Genomic DNA, 6,000 nt, shown 5'->3' with positions numbered 1-6,000 from the left:
TGAGGGACAGAAGGGCAAGCGAGTTCAAGACCTTCTGCAAAGTTCAAGTCCATACCTCATCCTCCACCAGGAATCCTTGCAAGTGATCAGAGGCATGTTCAGCAGCGGCGTAGTAACGACATTATCAGCTCAGCTGGTGCGGCAATCCGTAATGTGGGGCCCCAAACAGGACCCTGCGGGGTGGGCTGGTAGGAATAATACTAATACCGGTACAGGGATATCGACCGCACACACACGCACACACACACGCGCACACACGCGCATAAACGTACACACGCACACACCGCACGCACACAAAGACAAAGATCCCCCGTGTAGCCTGAACAGACTGTCGGGGCAAGTGCTGTTAGCGAGCAGCACCTATGAAGGCCGGCACGGCACACACACACACACGTACACACACATGCACGTACACACACACACACACATGCACGCACACGCACACGTAATGAAGTTGTGTTGCTACGCTTCCAGTTCGCCGTGAATAACGATCCGAAGCCCAATAGCGCCCATTCATCACGCCGCTCGAGTGGGCCGGACACGCACACACGCACGCACACACACGCACACAATCACACATATACACACACGCACACACAGACACGCACACACACGCGTATACACACGCACACACACGCACGCACACACGCGCATACACACACGCACAAACGCGCATACGCACGCACACACACGCGCATACGCACGCACACGCACGCACATACACACGCGCATACACACACGCACACACACATATACACACCTCTCACCTGCAAGGCAGCGGTCGCCGCTTCTCCCACATCTCTCGTCGCGGCAGCTGTAGCGATGGTGCAAGTTTGTTGTTGTAAAGTAATTTTGAAGCGAAGTTTAAAGTTTTGCCGTGATGGCAGGGGGAGCGGGCGGTAATCTTGTCGGACAGGGTCATGCCAAGTGTTTGCAGTAGGGGGCGATGTTGATACACGTGTGAATACGATGTAGTGAACACGACAGAGATGTGGTGAACACGGCAGAGATGTAGTGAACACGACAGAGATGTAGAGATGATAGTTAACACGACAGAGATATAGTGAACACGACAGAGATGTAGAGATGATAGTGAACACGGCAGAGATGTAGTGAACACAGCAGATGTAGTGAACACGGCAGAGATGTGGTGAACACGGCAGAGATGTGGTGAACACGGCAGAGATGTAGAGATGATAGTGAACACGGCAGAGATGTAGTGAACACAGCAGATGTAGTGAACACGACAGAGATGTAGTGAACACGGTAGAACTATAAGCGAGTGAATAGCAGCAGCGACGAGGCCTCTCGCTGCCTCTGCTCTGCCGCTGCCGGGCTGCAGATTCAGCCGAGTCAGGTACCACTGCCAATATGCACAACAACAACAATAAACGTGCTGCGTTTCATCTCTGTGTTAATAAGCCTGCCGCACTAGGCCTCACGAAGCCTGCCGCACTAGGCCTCGTGCCGTGCTTTTCGTGCACAAATAAGGCGATTAAATGTATCTCGTCTCTGTGTTAATAAATGTTTCTTGTCTCTGTGTTAAAAAAACGTGCTGCGTTTCAGTAAAGTAAATTTTTTTTATAAACGTGCTGCGTTTCATCTCTGTGTTAATAAGCCTGCCGCACTAGGCCTCACGAAGCCTGCCGCACTAGGCCTCGTGCCGTGCTTTTCGTGCACAAATAAGGCGATTAAATGTATCTCGTCTCTGTGTTAATAAATGTTTCTTGTCTCTGTGTTATAAAAACGTGCTGCGTTTCAGTAAAATAATTGTTTTTAAATAAACGTGCTGCGTTTCATCTCTGTGTTAATAAGCCTGCCGCACTAGGCCTCATGAAGCCTGCCGCACTAGGCCTCGTGCCGTGCTTTTCGTGCACAAATAAGGCGATTAAATGTATCTCGTCTCTGTGTTAATAAATGTTTCTTGTCTCTGTGTTATAAAAACGTGCTGCGTTTCAGTAAAATAATTGTTTTTAAATAAACGTGCTGCGTTTCATCTCTGTGTTAATAAGCCTGCCGCACTAGGCCTCACGAAGCCTGCCGCACTAGGCCTCACGAAGCCTGCCGCACTAGGCCTCGTGCCGTGCTTTTCGTGCACAAATAAGGCGATTAAATGTATCTCGTCTCTGTGTTAATACATCTTTCTTGTCTCTGTGTTATAAAAACGTGCTGCGTTTCAGTAAAATAATTGTTTTTAAATAAACGTGCTGCGTTTCATCTCTGTGTTAATAAGCCTGCCGCACTAGGCCTCACGAAGCCTGCCGCACTAGGCCTCGTGCCGTGCTTTTCGTGCACAAATAAGGCGATTAAATGTATCTCGTCTCTGTGTTATAATAAATGTTTCTTGTCTCTGTGTTAAAAAAACGTGCTGCGTTTCAGTAAAGTAATTGTTTTTAAATAAACGTGCTGCGTTTCATCTCCGTGTTAATAAGCCTGCCGCACTAGGCCTCACGAAGCCTGCCGCACTAGGCCTCGTGCCGTGCTTTTCGTGCACAAATAAGGCGATTAAATGTATCTCGTTTCTGTGTTAATAAATGTTTCTTGTCTCTGTGTTAAAAAGCGTGCAGCGTTTCAGTAACGTAATTTTTTAAATAAACGTGCTGCGTTTCAGTAAAGTAATTTTGAAGCGAAGTTTAAAGTTTTGCCGTGATGCGCCGGAAGCGACGGCCATCTTGTTTAATTCACATCGCAGGGGGAGCGGGCGGCCATCTTGTCAGACAGGGTCATGCCAAGTGTTTGCAGTAGGGGGCGATGTTGATACACGGACGGACGGACGGACAAACGCGGACGGACGGACGGACAAACGCGGACGGACGGACGGACAAACGCGGACGGACGGACGGACAAACGCGGACGGACGGACGGACACATTAATCTATTGGTGGTCTGGTCCACTTCGTTCCTACCAGTATAATTGATTTGTATCGCGGCTCCTCTTGTCCAATCACGTCATAACGCTCACGGTCTCGAATATTTAACGCTGTAGGGGCACTCCGTGTTCGCAAAACGCAGCCACTACAGCTCCGTAGTACCTCTTTGCAAAATTACGCTTCTGCTAAATCTTGACTTAAAGCTTTCGTGACTGCAGGAATTCATATTCTTGGGTCTTTCGGTAAAATCACGTAGATAGGTTCAAAGAAAATAAAAATTTAAAACTACGACGTTTCGATCGCAACACAAGCAATCGTCATCAGGAGAAACGTCAACGTTGTTTGCTATTTTCTTTGAACCTATCTACGTGACTTTATCGAAAGATAAAAAATGAAATAAAAATAAAAACAATTTAAATAATAAACTCACGACGTTTCGGAGGCAACACAAGTCTCCATCATCAGGTGGGACCGTCACAGCCAGATTTGCTGCATCAAGTGAGGCAGGGATTCCAAGATGCAAGCTCTTAAATACAAGTTAAGGGGGAGGAGAGGGGGGGGAGCTTATCAGAATGTGGTAGCCAATGAATGGAACGTATTGGGAGGGGGGCGGGGTTAAAGAGAGCACGAGGTGCTCGTAGGCGTCGACGTGTTTGTGCGCAAGTCCCTGTTGGTGCACATGATAACGTATTGGAAGGGGGGGGGGGCTAAAAGAGAGCACGGGGTGCACGTGTACGTGGACATGCCTGTGCACAAGCACCTGTTGGTGCACATGATAGAAGAGAACGAAAATTCCCATGTTTATACCAGTGTTGGCTGACAATAAAGAGAATACTGTTAAACGCTGGGGATGAGACCATGGTGCTCTGCAAAACCCTCTGGCTACCATCAAAGGTTTGTACAGGAAGTCATTCAGATATACAAACACAGACATAATTTCAACCGTGATGATGGGTACAAACTTAGTAATCATTGGAAAGATGTTATTAACCATGCAAAAGAGATTTAACTACTCGTTTTTGGACCATCTTTTCTGACAGGCACTTTTACTTTACCGAGTGTTAACATCCCCAGCATTTAACAGTACTCTCTTTATTGTCAGCCAACACTGGTATAAACATGGGCATATTCGTTCTCTTCTATCATGTGCACCAACAGGTGCTTGTGCACAGACATGTCCACGTACACGTGCACCCCGTGCTCTCTTTTAGCCCCCCCCCCCCTTCCAATGCGTTATCATGTGCACCAACAGGGACTTGTGCACAAACACGTCCACGTCGACGCCTACGAGCACCTCGTGCTCTCTTTTAGCCCCGCCCCCCTCCCGATACGTTCCATTCATTGGCTACCACATTCTGATAAGCTCCCCCCCCTCTTCTCCCCCTTAACTTGTATTTAAGAGCTTGCATCTTGGAATCCCTGCCTCACTTGATGCAGCAAATCTGGCTGTGACAGTCCCACCTGATGACGGAGACTTGTGTTGCCTCCGAAACGTCGTGATTTTATTATTTTATTTTTATTTCATTTTTTGCCTACGTGACTTTACTGAAAGAACTAAGAGTATGAATCCTTGCAGTCACGAAAGCTTCAAATCTAGAATTTATCGAAAGACCCAATAATATACGTTACCACTCTATTTAAATTGAAATAACACGTGGAACGTAAATGAAAGCATCGTAACAAAAGTTAATTTAAACCGTGTTTTTAAATTCGTATTGTTGTTTTACACTTGAAAACGTATCTCAGGGTGGTTGTCAAGGGGCACCCCAAGTCGTAGCTCTGACCACCAGGGGGAGCCAAGGCACACCGTGCCCCCACTGTCGTTCCCCTGATTTTCAGCAAATGTTTCTGTCTAAATAACCGAGTTGTGCCTCAGAACGCACGCACACAGCCTCGGGGAGAGTGATCGTGTAGCGCACACCAGTTGACTTCACTGTTCCGTCACCTTGCATGCGTTATGTGGTGCCACGACCGCGGAGCAACTCCGCAAGCGCCGCGATTGTCCACTACCCCCCACCCTGAGCACACGCAGCACACATGCAGCACTGCCACCCACGTAGTAGCGTCCTGGCGGGGGATTGCCTGGCACATCCGGTTTTAATCCAAAGGGCCCCTAGAGGGAAAGTCCCATGGTTTCCCGGTGCCAGGAGATTGGTCGACCCTCGCAGGACAGGTTACATTGCGATGCCCTAAAATTGTTTTGAAATTGTATGGGCGCAAAAAGAAAAGGTTCCCTGGGCCAATCACAATGAGTTACTCGCTGCACTCGGGGGGAAGATGGAGGGCGGAACATTGAGCAAGACAATGGACAACGAGGGACAATGGGTGGCCGCCGCCACGCAGCACTCGAGGACACGGTAGCAGGGGGGGCGGTAACCGCAGGTAAGCTCACGATGGGCCGCGCGGTACAATGGCACCCCGGGTCTTTGAAGTTAAGGGAATTAAAAGAGTAGCCCGGGATGATTTTGGGTCTTTTGTCTTCAACCTCCGGTATGCCGCATTAGTGCGAGTGACAGTGTGCCCAGGGGAGCGAGTGCAGGGCTGCAGCATCGGTGCGGTGTTGGCAATTGAAGTGTGTGAGACGCGCGTCGTACGGCCGTGCCGCGCGAATATTAGGGCGGGGGAGGGGGGAGTTGCGTGTTCGCGCAACAACAACAAAAGCATTCACGGCGAGGCGCGCGTGCACGCAGCTGCCTTCGTATTCGTGGTGGTGTCCGTGGGGGGCGTGTGCGGAGTAACCCCGTGCGGCGGTGAGCCAGCCACTTCGCCATGTCCCTCAGAGGGGGCGCTAACGCGGGGGTGCCGATCACCCGGTCGGCGGAGGCCTGGCAGGGGCTGAACGGTGCGGTGGAGGAAGGAGTGGAGGAGGAAGTGGAGGGGGCAAACGTTGTGCTCCACCTGCCCGGCGAGGGCGGTGGGGCGTTCATGGGCCCCACAGGTACAAGCCCACGGCTGTTGGGCGAATCGGCGTTTTATCCACCATGACTCCTCGATCGTGATCATTGTAATTGAGGTTCATATTGTTCGTGCAGCATTGACAAACGATTAAGGTCATAAGATATAATCTATGTTGAAAAATAAGAATTATCAGTGACAATGAGAGTCGCAATACTGCAGTGCTACAAAACTA

The sequence above is a fragment of the Lampetra fluviatilis genome, chromosome 42, assembly GCF_964198595.1.
Source record: "Lampetra fluviatilis chromosome 42, kcLamFluv1.1, whole genome shotgun sequence".
Taxonomy (NCBI): Eukaryota; Metazoa; Chordata; class Hyperoartia; order Petromyzontiformes; family Petromyzontidae; genus Lampetra; species Lampetra fluviatilis.
The sequence above is the reverse complement of the archived record's forward strand: the minus strand, read 5'-3'. Positions refer to the sequence as shown.